This window comes from Anas acuta, chromosome 1 (genome assembly GCF_963932015.1).
Source record: "Anas acuta chromosome 1, bAnaAcu1.1, whole genome shotgun sequence".
NCBI lineage: Eukaryota > Metazoa > Chordata > Aves > Anseriformes > Anatidae > Anas > Anas acuta.
In genome coordinates, this window is record NC_088979.1 from 112,822,962 (window position 1) to 112,836,669 (window position 13,708).

Genomic DNA, 13,708 nt, shown 5'->3' on the forward strand with positions numbered 1-13,708 from the left:
TTAAGATGATTTTTTAAATCAATACATGGTATGCAGTCCACGTAATTCAATTTTACAAAAATTTAACTAGATTATATCTTGTCAAGAAGACCTTATGGGTCACTTTAAACTCAATTTTCATCTGTCCAAATAATGAACTCTAGAAGGATAAGAGATTAGCACTTCGGAGTATGTTTTAGTGCAATCAAAGCTTTCTTGAGAGGAGGCTATTGTACTGAAATTGTCAGAATTGTTCCTGGATTATCATGTAGACAAGAAAAAAACCCTAGAATTAGTTTCTGCGAGTTACCTTGGGCAAGATAAAATAAGGCACTGACAAGACACTCGAAGAAACTCAGTCACTCCCAGCAATGTAAAAGCTTACCCCCAAAAGGCTGAAGGAATTCTGAAATAATTGCAAGCACTTCCCCAACACAAAATTATAAAGTAAAGATGATACAAGTCTGTAAGATTTTATTTAAAATTAAGTATATTCTTTTCCACATGTTGTCACTGACTCCTCATTCTTTCCAGTCATAATTCTTTGCTACCCTCATTATGATTTCATTCTTTCTGTGTACCTCAAAACCACAAGCCAACTTTTACTCTGCATTTTTGTTTTCAGCTTCGGGGGAGACCCGTGCGTGCAAATCACAGCATTTCTTCTCTCTGGCTTGCACTTCCCCATACAGAAATCCAGCCAGGAAAGAGAATTAAGAGGCAGCCTGAGCCACTGCCTTGCCAGGAGGGAGGCTCCATTATATCTATGTCATTTCTGACAGACTTGTCTCTCTCGTTCTGCTGTGCCTGCCAGCTGCTGAAATGCCACCAGTTCCCCAGCTGGTCTGTTCCCAGTTTTCCCTGTCTTTTAGCACTGATAAATTTCTTCTTACTTGAAGTCTAGGGAATCCCATTACATTTTGTTTTCTCCCCCAAGGACAGGGAAAATTGATCGCTTGCTCACCACCAAAACTCTTTACCTACTGACCAGCTGCCACGTCCACAGTCTCAGTAATATGTGCGGAACTATAAACCTTGCTAATGCTCTCCAGACTCCAGTCATCCTGAGGACACCAGAAAAGCTAATTTCACCTCTGGGATGTGCAGAAGCCAACCTGCTGGCTCCAGCAGGAACTTTGGGTGATGAGCAGAGCCTTGACCTGGTTTCAGGACAAGGGCTTCTTGGCTTAGTGCTCCTCTCAGGCTGGGCATTGCTGTAGCTCACAGCTCTGACCCCAGACAAGACTGATGTCCATCAGTGCAGCAAAACACCATCAGACAGCAGTCTTACCTATCTGTGGTGGCCAGAGGCACACATGACACATGAGCTGCTGTGGCATAGCCTCACGACTCCTCAGCAAGTGACAGCTCAAGTCAGCAAGAACTAAGATTCAAAAGCCTTTTACAGAGCTAAAACACCACCTATGGGACGGATGGCTTTATCTGGCATTTGGGAAAGGCAAGCTGCTCTGGAGCTGGCATGCTGCATTGGAAATGCCTACAAAAGACAAGGGAGAAGGGTGGTTGTATTTCTGCAGGGACCCTAATGGGTGGTATAATTCCTTAGTGTCATGGAAACCCCTACAGCTTGCATTTACTGCGCATGCTGGGTCAGGCTCTTTTGCTCGTGCCAACTAACGAAGGGTTGCCTGATGTGTCCTTTCTGGCCATCATCCTCACTACTATGTCTGGAGGGTCTAATTTCCTACTGCTTCACATAGTTACGTGTGACCTGCTCGCATTTTCTATATGACGAATGAGTAACTGTGGTTATCTAGAAGAAGGGTAATTAAATACATAATATGAAGCTAACCAGACAGAGATGAATATTAAAGTGAATATTAAAGCACCTGACCTGGCCAGGTGCTCAAAGATATTGCTGAAAATGTCTTCAAGTTTAAAAAAAAAGAAAAAAAATACCACCTTGACAGATTACTAAGTGTTTAAGCCTTTTGGCAACAAGAGCTGCTAATAAAGAAACAGTGTAAACCAGAAGACAACAGTAGCAACAGTAATTATGCAGCAAAATGATTAAACAGCTCACAGCCTTAATGACTCTAATCTATTTTATGAGAGGAAGTCACATCTTCAACATTCAAAAAAAAAAATCAATTAGGGAGCAAGGGAGATGGAAAAAAAATCTATTTAAACTGTGTTCCTACAATCAAGTGATAAATCAGTCATGAGTAATTGTAGAAATCACTGCAGCTCACCATGTTTTGATAACATTGGCTACTCCACCAGGGACTGAAGCCCTGTTCAGTTTCTCATCATCCAAAGAGACTCCACAGAGTAATCTGAGAAACTGTTGTACCGGACTAATCGTGCTGTCTGGCTGGAAGAATATCCAGCACTACCAAAACTAAGAAGCTTGCTTTGGAGACCTTTTCTTATTTTTATAGCAACAGAGCTAATTTCAGTTCAGTTCAGAGATACTTAACAGTCTCGTTAACTCTTAACCACTTAGATATTTTGTTTCCTCTTCACATTCTTTGTGTTTGTTTTCTCCTCCCAGATAAAAGAATTGCAGATACCAATTTCCCACAGTGACACTAGCCCAGACAAGGTCATTCTTGGAGGCCTGCCGCATTCCCCTTTGCCTGCAGAAGCCAGAAAGCTCAAGGGAAGAACACTAGCATGATGCATGGGAAAACCTGAGGTGTTTCCCAGACTCTTCTTGCACCGGGTCTTGTTTGTTACAACATAACATTGACCTTCATGGTCACCAGTGCTCTGAAAAATAGGCCTCAAAAAGGAGCTTGTTTTCACTGCACTCTTACCCAATTCTTGACGTACAGACAAGGATTGTTACACCGAATTAGACAGGTTTGTGTAATTCCAAAGGTAATAATAAATTAGTCAGATCCCCTCTTTGTCTTTTCCTAGACCTTTTAGTGAGATTATTTTAGGTATCAGAACCCAAACACATTCTAAGGTTTTAATATTTATTCTTGTATCTCTCTTCTCTACCCTCACATTTGCAAAAAATATTTTGAAACACAGAAAGCTTGATGCTATAAGATATCTACCTTACAAATGTCAGGGAAAAACAAAACAAAACAACAACAACAACAAAAAGCACCACCAGCTCCTACAAATATTGATATATTTATAATGAAAAATGATACAGGCTCTTTTTGTTATGATGGTATTAGAAACTTTGTCTGATGTATTTTGTTTGCTATAACACACTTCAAGATCTGTGTGCCATGATGCAGAGCTTGCCTTTCCACCTCATGCTGAAGGTGCAGAAATGCTTCTGAGGACAAAGGATTGGGCTGGAGAAAGCACTCCAGATGCAAGGACTAGTATGAATGAGGAAGAATTTGGAACTGGTCATGGACAAACCTGTGTGTTGAAACAAAATATAATTTCTTATTTGCCGCTTTTCTATGCGGTTCCACTTTTTATATTTAAAATAAATACTTCAAAATATTTTATATATATGTATATATATCATGATTGCCACCCCTTTTCTGTAGACTAAATGTTATAACCTTAACAATCTCACACACATATACACAAAAGGTTAATTTTCAGAAGATGGTGGGAGATAAAGAAACTGTAATAAGGATCTACCTGTGCCAAGGCTGTTGTGCTTCTCAACATTTCCCTGAAAAAAAAATAAATTACCACCATACCATCCATCCCCATTTGCTCACTTTTCAAATTTCAGAGTGAGATGCAATTAATTAACAAGGGTTTATATTTGTTATGGTTTTAGACCTAGAAGTTATTGACAGCCACTTGACATTAATTATTTGTAGTATTGACATCTTTGCACCATGGAAAGCTCTCTAGAGAAGAGCTTGGGAATATGCCAAAGGTGGAGAGGAATAGTTACTGAAGGCAGGTAGGGAGATATTGATGTTACACGTGTGCAGATGGGGAAAGCAGGGGGATTTAGTTGTTGTTATTAGTTTCATTGGTAGGTCTCAAAACCAGGAAAAAGAGAGCCTTCGTTGTTACAAATCCTTGCTTCCAAAGAGTTAGGCACAGTGTGACCCTACCCAACTTTTGGATGCAACTAAGGCACATGAGATAGTCATGGAGAGAATGTCCCCACCTTGTATACATGTCAAAAAGCCATTTAGCCCACCTCCAACAGGGGCCCATGGGCAGGTGAACTGAGAGTTAAGCAAGTTCCTGGGGTTTCCAATGGAAACCCCATTCATGAGAGGGTAGAAAACAGAGGTGTCAAGTGATAAGCAGAACATTGCATTTCAGATGGCATCAGAGAGATGTAGATAAAGTTGTAGCTGAACTGAATGACAACCCAGAAGTCCAAGAAATCAGCGCACCATGGCTGCAGGCAGCAGCCCAAGTAGCATGGCCTTGATGGCAAAAGCTGGGGCAGACACTGAGTGCAGGGGTGGGGGATCCACACAGGCCCCCAGTGATGCTGCCTGGTAAACAGCAGCTGGGAAGAGGGTGGGATCAGGGGAAGACCTGCAGCTCTTCAAGAGGACATCTGCCCAAAAACAACAGCTCTGGGAGGAAGTTACCAATGATGAACCTTCCTTAAGTTGACCATCAGCTGGATTACACAGGGAGCAAGAAACTACCAAGAGAAATCTGAGAGCAGAAGTCAGTAGGAAAAAAATAATAAAGTGTAAAATTTATGACTGTGGAGGGAGATTTTGAGGGGGCGAAGTGGTAACATAGTGCCAATCAAAATCCAATTTGAAACTCAGAAATTCATACACATGCCTTACGGTTTTGTTAATGTCTAATATTGTGGTTTATATTGTTGGTGGTATTGATCTTGAATATATATTTCACTGATTGTTCTTTAATTATTTTCATTTAAAGAAAAAAAAAAAAGTGACTTTGATCTTGATTTGATATAACTGCATAAATCACGTAGCTTTTTTCCTCACACCGTAGGCAAACCAGATGGCACCCACTACATAGCAAGGAATGAAGGTGTCACAAAAACAAACCACCCAGCAGACTGCTTTCCTGCTCACCTGGAGGGGTTAAAGTTGGGGTGAGCACCCACATGATGTTCGTGTGTTGCTGAGAGCTACTGAGCAGAGAGGATGACCATGTGTTTTTCCTTTTGCTTGCCCAAGCAATAGACGAGAGAGGATTCAAATAAAAGAATAAAATGTTTCTGTGCAGGTAAAAGTGATCCCCTTAATTACACAAGCAATAGTCAAGAATTTAGCTTTTACTTCTCCGCATGTGCTATTTAGTGCAGTGGTTTTCAAGGAGACACAAACAGATAACAGATAATACTATTGGTAAAACAGGGATGCTGCTTCCCAGCCAAAAGCACAATCCCAGAGATCACAAGCCATCACTGCAGGCATTTCTGCTCTTCAGTTCAGAGGAAGACTCTCATGTTGGCACTGACAACTTCTTCTGGGAGTTTCCAGCAGAAAAAAAGGAAGCAAATGAAGGTCACAATGGCATTTAATACTAAAGTAGCTTATTAGTAATCACTAGAACAGATTTGAAAGTTGTACCAATTATCCTTAATCATTTATCAGCTACAGCCCAAGAAGCACAAGCAGAACCTTTGTCTCATTTGCACAAGACAACTCTCGCTTTGTCAGAGCTTTTCCTTGTCCTGGTTGGATTGCAGCTCCCTTTTCTTCCTCCTCCAGTTTTGCTTCAAACACAGTGCAACTCCCACAGATCTATACCCCACGCCCGACCTCAATAGCTCCCTCTCAGACTGAAATGCAGTTTGGTCTCTGGTGGCCTCACTCCATTCTGTGTTGTGCTTCGATTGCTGGAGCAGCCAATTGGGGCAGTAAGTCAGAGAAAAATGTTGTTCCCATAGTAACCCATATTCCTCTACCCACTCATTAGATTAACACATTTCAGATCAAAGGTAGACATCAAAATATCTAATAAACGATAGTCCAAGACATTACTTTTCAATATAATCTAAACCCACCAGATTGTCTCAAATGGCCCTCCTTGATATCAGAACATACATCTATAGCTGCTATGTTCATTACCCTGCCCTGCCTGAAAGCTATCAAAAACCTCTTATCTAGTTCACTTTATTGCTTGCAGACAGTTGTTTAAGTACTGAAACAAAGAGAAATTCCCCAATATCAGAGCTGCAACAAAGTCAAGGAGTTCATTTTCTCTGCAATTAATGCCTTTGGTACACTTAGCATTTGGATAACATTAGCAACTTTGCTTAAGAAAAGGTCTGATGCACACTCCAAGTAGCAGAAGATGTCTTACCAGTTTAATCTCTTCCCAGTTCACTTTTACTACGTTCTTAGTATTTCAGCATGAGTTGACTTAATGGAAGTCTGAGCCTGAGGAACAAATTCATGCATTGAGTCCGTGTGCCCAGATAATACGAAAACCCTTCAGGCTGCCTCCCTTCCATCATATAGAAACTCTGCTGCACACAGAAAAGCCTGAAAGAAACTCTGAAAATGGCACAAACCTACTGCCACTGAAGGTTTCAACATCTTCCATTAAAACAGTTGACAAGGAGGCAATGGATGAGACACATTTCCTAATATTTATCATGTTTTCTCTTGAGTTTTTAATAAGTGTTTCTCCATCTCAGCTCCCCACATAGAAAATGAGCCATTTCTTGTGATTTTCTTTCCAACCATTCATGTCTCTAAACTGACTTTATGGTTCTCAGAGAGGGTCTTGCCACAAACATATATACACACAAAATACGTGATGTACACTACTTGAGTAACCTGCAGTTGGTAAAATTGGGTCCTGGACCTGACTTGGCTCTCGATGCTGATGTAATACAAGCGGTAACTGCAAGCTTGCTAAAAAACCCCTTTTCCATGCTTTGCCATGACTCAAGCAAAGACTATTTACACCGAACAACATCATTTGGATACTGACTCTAGCTGGCATTTTCATGTCAGTGTTCTTTGTTCCTTGTAGATTTGTATCTGAAAACCAGCATTTTCCTGACAACAGGTGCAGTTTCACTAGTCTGTTCAAATCACCAGGAATTGAACTTTGTTCTTTTTATTTTTCTTCTACACCTGTTATAAATGAAGTCTCAACTCAATCTGAATTTATTAATACTTATAAAAGAAATATTTATAAAAGGTATAAAAGGCAAGTAGACAGCGCTGGGTGTGCGGGGAGTCTACGCTCCACCAACACGCACACACGAACATCAAACATTCTAAATACACAGAACATGTCTTTTACATACTAAACCCAAGTATGCCTATACAATCAGGAAAGGTAACACAATCCTTTAAGTTCCATGACTTAACAGTCTCCATTTTCCATTCCTTTTGAAAAATGCCTTGCTTTAAGTTGTCAAGCAACTTGGCCTTCGGGCCTTATGTATCCTGTTCTTCCCAGGTCGAAGAAAACAAACCCATCTCTTTTTCAACAGGGGGCATAACAGCAAAAGCCTTCGATGGCTGTAGCAGCAGAGGGACCGATGGCATAGCAGTCGGATCAGTAAACGAGCCCACAGCTCCCTCACTGTCTGGCAAATCACACGTTTGTGAGTGTGACCCCACAGGGCTCTTTAAGGCTTCAGAGATTGTTCACCAGGTGCTGAGCAATCCTGCTGCAACCTTGTCGTTTTTAGTTGCAGAGTCCCACACCTTGACCTCAATTTGGTCCCATATTTCAGGATCATAAACTATTTGTTAATAAGGAGAATAAGCTGTAAGGTTGCAAGGACAGTCTTTGTTTCTAAGGACGTATGACTCCCCATAATGCACAACTGCTTACCAGCGAGGGGCAGTTGTGTGTGCGGGTCCGCTTCTCTCAGCTTGAGCTTCTTCCCAGCTCCAGTGCGCCCATTTCCAGTGACTTTCAGTACGAGCTTCTCTGTGCAGTTTGCTGAGTTTGGCCGAACCTACATGTATCTTCATAAGACAATCAATGTGCCTGTTCTCGTCCTAGTCTTCATTCTGCTAGCCTGTTCCTTTTCAATCCTTCTTTTTACTTCTTTATTGATGATGTAACTTCATCACATCGTGTTACCTTTTTTTTTTTTTTTTTTATCTTGAGGACAGGCTCCCCTCTTATACCCTTCTCCCCCACAGCAGTTTTTTTCAAAACAACTTTTCATTGGTCAAACAACTTTGCAAATAACAGCAATGGCAAACACCCAGAAACTTCCATGCCTTAACGGCTGGAGAACAAGCAACCTGAGACTGCATGGAGTCTCCTGAATCACCCTTCTTTGTTCCCTTTACATTCCTGATGGCCTCATTGTTAAGAATCTGATGATACCATCATACAAGGGGCTTGCCGACCCCCACGGCCACACTCCCACATCTCCCCCTTCTTTATTAATATCAACCATCTTCTCGACACGAATTACCACTCCATATATAACAACCTCTCCTTGTCAAAAATCACTTTTGTCAGATATACAGCCTTGGTGAGCCAGCTTGGGGTGAGAAACCTTGAGGTTCCATTAACATCTTGACTATCTTCTCCTAAGCACGATACCTCACAAAAGTACAATTCACAGGTGGGAAAAAATAATTCTCATATCAGAAAATCACCCTAGAGTTGTGACAAAAAATCTTAATATACATCCCACCTTTTCTTTTTCTTTCCTTTTTTTTTGTTTTTTATGAACTTATAAGAACCGATGCTGTTCATGATTTCTGATCATAACACCAGTGCAATCATTTGTCTAGCGAGGTGGGGAAAAATGCTACATATGTCCTGATTTGATTCCCTCATATTGACTATTCTAACACATATATCTGATAGCTTTGCAGTATTGCCTCATTTCAATTTTATTTCTTCATTTTCTTTTGTCTCATTGGCTCTCTGATGGTCATGCCCTTACGTGTTTTACTCCTTCCAAGGTATTGCTGGATTCTTGAAAAATAACTCACATGGACTCTGCAGTGCAGGACAGTGTGTGGCTGGGTCTATGCTTTTGTACTGGAAAGGGTCTGTTGTTTTCTGTCAGCCAGGGAGAAGAGGTAATTTGGTCCTAGTTTCCAAGTAAACTGCAGATGAAAGAGACTTTGCCTGCTTTGTTGTGCTATAACCTTAGGCAACAGCTTTAAAATATATATGATTTTGGTCATTAAAAAAAAAAAAAAAGTAGCCTTTTTCTGTCATTTATGTTCTCTATACTTTGTGCCTCATTAGAAACATGAGAGGAATACAGGCACTCCAACATGATGCAGAAGCCCTTCAGCAGCCAGCACATTTTGAGTGTTAAAATGGAAACAGTAAAATGGTAAATGAACATAAAGAACAAAGAGCTGTTCTCTTAGCTTCTATTATTTTCTGCATTTAAAGTATAGTAGTCAGAACAAAATCATAGACTTTAAAATTAAGGAAAGAAACTGAATGGTGAAGTTGGCCATGAGTTTTGTAAATGACTGCTGCTTAATAGCTGCAGCCCACTGTGGTTCTCGACAAGAAAATGCACGTCAGTCACGTCACTACCCAGGGAATAATCAGAGACACATCTTCTTACTTCCTTTTGTGGGCAGAGGGTAACTGCCTAAGCTGCCTTCTTGCTACAGAGCAAAGCTAACTCCCCAGCTCTTGAAAAGCAGGCAGTCACAAAATCACAGCATGGCTGAGGCTGAAAGTGATCTTTGGGGTCATCTGGTCCAACCCTTCATTCAAGCAGAGCCACCTAGGGCAGGCTGCCCAGGACCAGGTCCTGGTCTGTGTGGCAACACAGGGAGTAAAGGGGTCTTTCCAGACCAGTGCTGCTTGCTCGAGAAATACTTGCTGCCTTCTCAGGGCACAGGGAAAAGGGAAGCATGCCTTTGATCAGCAAATACCAAGGTGACATTGACTGATTTTCCTCTCAACTCTGATGTGTTGCTTTTCTCATTTTAAGCATCTGAAAGCAATAGAAGAAAGACCATTTTCCCCAGAAGAGAACTCTTCAAGCACTCACATTTGTGCAAACTGATTCTTTCTCTTCTTTTCACAAAAGGAGTTGGCCAGCAATTAGAAAGCAGACAGCACTTTGGGAATAGCTTTTGCAATTTTCTGTTTTAACGTAGCTGCTTCTCAGTTAAATTCCCACAAACAGGAGATGAATATCCTTTCAACTCTGCGTCTGGATCAGCCTCAGCATCATTCATGCCTGTAAGTGGTGCTTTCTACTTTGCAGGTAGAAAGTAACCTACCACAACAACTTTCAAGGTTAATGGAGCTGCACTGGGACACCATGATTTTACCACAGGAAAGCTAATTTCTGTGGCTTTTTACAGGACAGGAAGGAGGATAACCTTGTCTGGTGTTTCTCAGGTAGCTGTTTATTCAACCCTTGCTCTTTCTTCACCCCATAAATGCTCTCTCTCTCACAACTCCTCATCACTGGAAACTCAGAGGAAACTCCAGCCACTTCCTCCTTCTAAATCTCTCTTGCTCCTTGCCAGTCCCATCTCCTGCAGCACATACTCTTTTCTACCCTGTGAGCAGAGTGACTTTACTGCTGGCAGGAGGGATGCTCCACATGGGAATGCTGCTGTACCAGGCGGGCTCCTCTGTTTAGCAATGGTGAATGAGAAAATACTCAGTGCCTACCTTGTATCTATCCATGGTTCACGCTTACTACAGATTTACTTCAAAGCACTCTCAGTCCTGCCCTAGGCTCCTTATTTGTATCCTGTGTCAAATTACACACAGCTCCTAAGCAATAACCACCCAATATATTTTTGTTGTTTTGTCTGGTGCTATTGTTTTTTTCCTAAGTAGACATTACCCCAGCTGCTCCCAGCCTTTAAACCTGTCACTGATTAAAATGTCATGTTCTGGTACGTGGTGTTCTTGCTCATCCCCTGGGATCCAGCTACAGAGCCAATCAATACTCGGTGCACAGTGCACATCACGAGAGGTGCCGCCCAGCCACCTTCACGCAAGCACTTCTCTCTCCCTGGCAGCTTTCCCAGTGGCCCTGCAGACAGCAGACGCAGCACAACCGAGAGCAAAAGTAGTTTATTGGCAAAGATGTGCACTGTCACACAAATAGGAGACAGCTGCCCTAACACGTCCTGACAAGGAATCTCCGATTGTACTTGACATCTACATGATATACAGCTCTCCAACTTGCAGACATGTCCTGGGGGAATCCATTGGAGACCCAGTCCCCATGAGAGGCGGGTTAACATGCCAGGAGTTAGCCAGCACTGTTGCTCCCTTGTTAATAGAAACAGCAGCAATTTGCTTTAAAGAGAAAGGCACAAAGTGACCTTCACTGCTGCCTGGCAGTCAGCAGTCTTAAATTGAAGAAGCACAACGCAATACCTTGTAGGTGGCAGAATGGTTTTTAAAATGCTTTTAAAGAACTGAACCATAATAGGCATCTACCCCCACAATATCTCAATTCAGCCTAGGACTTCAGCTAGTACGTTTCCCTGTTAAACCCTCTGCAGCAATTGCTCCCGCTACTAAATGCCTGAGGGCTGAGTCAGCTGCACAGTGCAGGCCCCAGAGGTACCAGCAAGGTACAGAATAATGCTGTACTATAGGTGCCACTTCAACATATGTCTGTCCACTCTACAACCATGGGTATTAGCTTCCCTAACTGCAAAGTGCTATTTAGCCAAGTGGCTCAGCAAACTGTTATTCTTTTAAGAGAAGAGCCAAGTTTAACACAAGGAAAGTACACTACAAATCAAGATGCTGGTAGATTCAGTGAGACAAGGACCATAGCAGAGCAGGGGACACTTATAGCTGATCCAGCCTACTCACGCGTTAAACTGCTCACCCAGCATCTTTGAGAAGGAAGTGAAGCAATCAGGGAAGAGTAAATTCCCAACAACCCTGCAGAAACCGATTCACTTCTTTGAAATCAAAAGGAATTATAAAGTGCTTTAATTTTAGCTACTTATTGAAAAGAACACAAGCAAGGGGAAGTAGTCTCAGGTGTGGCAGGGACTTCACTCAAAAGCATTCAAGACCTTTTTTTGCTTTGCTTCCCTATCCTGTTCTGATGACCACCATTTCATCTGTAAAGGTTGCCTCTAACCTACCACCTTCATCTCTTAGCACTCCTGATACAAGTAAACATACTCACAGGTTTGGATGGTTCTTTTCCACCCATCCCTACCACTCTGCAGCCTTTTTAGAAAAGAATGGGCTTCTGACAACAACACAGTTCAGCTCCGTCAGCTGATACCAGCCTTCCCTTGTGCAATAGATTAAGATTTTTATATTAAGCTGTAAATCAACAATGCATGACACATGATCATTCCAGATATTCTAGTATTGTAACACTTCTCCCTGGTGCTTCTCCAAACGGTTTTCCCACCTTGGAGGCTGTTTTTGAGTAGGCTGGTGACAAGTGTCATGTTAGGGACCTTGATCACTGCAGCAGACTGCCAGGCTCTCAGTGAGTGCTCTGCTCTGGCCTTGTCACCTGGGAGGACTCCAGTCTCTGTCCCCCACAAGAGAATATAGCATTCTCACCCTGTGGCCCACCTGACAGGACAGCTTCCTGTGGTGAACTACCTAAATCACCCCGTTCCAGTTCAGCTTGACAGCTGGTAACACAAGCTGGCATATTTTGCCTTGGTCTTCCACTTAGCACCATTAAAAAGGAAGCAACACTGAAGTTTGATGTAGACTACACCAGCACAAGCAATAGCTTGACAGCTTTTTTATTCCAACACACAGCACCCTATAACAAGTCTTTGATTTATATCTTTATAGAGAAAAACATTTCAGCCAAATATCTGATTTAATTCTTCTGTACATTAGCTTTGGTTGCTTTTTGATGAATGGAGTGATATAAAGACAGCATTAGAAAACTTATGTGAGAGGAACAGCTATCAGCTTCCTTTCACTACCATTCATACAGTTCCAAGATCAGGGTAAGCTAAAATCTTACACTGAAAAGTAATACAGCAAACCAAGATCTGATGTACAATGTCAACTATTTTTATTCGCCTGCTGCTGCTTAAGTGACACTCACTCAATTAGGAAAATCTCTGGGATCTGTCAGCAAGTGCACTAGATGTACAATTATGCTTCATTTTATTTCCAGTCCCATCACACCCGTGGCATTGTTCTCAGGGTTTCTTATAACGGAACCAAGCATCTTCAGACATGCGTTAATATGTTAGCATTGGCTCTCCCTTAAATAAATCTTGAATAGAAAACAGCTTCTGAGTCATATTCCATGTTACAAATCCATCAAGTTCAAAACAGGAAATTCCATTAGCTATAACATATTTCAAGGTAAAGCTCAGGTTTAAAAAATATAAATTATTTTGGCCTTGGTCTGCAGTACATGTTTAAATAAAATACAAGGGACCTCTCAGTCTTCCCAATCTTTTATTTTATAAATATCTATATAATATATATAATGTATGTATTTATGAATAAATCACTAAAAGAATAATTATGCAATCTAAAAGGCACTTTTTCAGCCTTAACCCTGTAGTTTGCCATAATTAAGACTTTGCACAACATCCTGAAGAATCTATGCAGGAAATGTGTAATACATGCTTTGAAAAAAATAAACTTCCTTTAACCTTATTAAATGTTTTAAAAACACATTTTCAATTGACTAAATTTCAGTGTGATTTTACTCAGTTGAATGAGTAAATTTAAATTCAATACTGAAGACTTACTTGCTTTGACTGTTTCCTGATTCCTCTAAACCGTGTAATGAGGAACAAAAAATCCAACTGCTTTTGCCCCATTGGACACGGAGGCCTGTACAGTGAGGTTCCACACCAAGACGGAGGCCATCCACCTCCACTCCACTGCCGGCTCTGCCATCGGCTTTCTGACTGACCTCAGGCCTACCCAACAC

The 13,708-nt window shown here is 41.5% G+C and overlaps 1 long non-coding RNA gene across 3 annotated transcripts in view; it reads right to left on the reverse strand.

The window, feature by feature from the left end:
* The window catches only part of LOC137861987 (uncharacterized), a 47,716-nt gene that overhangs the window by 404 nt on the left and 33,604 nt on the right, over positions 1 to 13,708 (reverse strand). Inside the window, exons 5-6 of one of the 3 annotated variants that reach the window (XR_011099995.1) lie at positions 3,559 to 3,592; positions 2,854 to 3,327 (exon numbers count right to left, since the gene is read on the reverse strand). The exons of 1 other annotated variant lie outside the window; for it this stretch is intronic. This is a non-coding gene — a long non-coding RNA (uncharacterized lncRNA). Of the gene's footprint in view, positions 1 to 2,853; positions 3,328 to 3,558; positions 3,593 to 4,534; positions 5,347 to 13,708 lie in introns of those variants that run through there. One more of the 3 variants, XR_011099994.1, reaches the window with a different exon arrangement.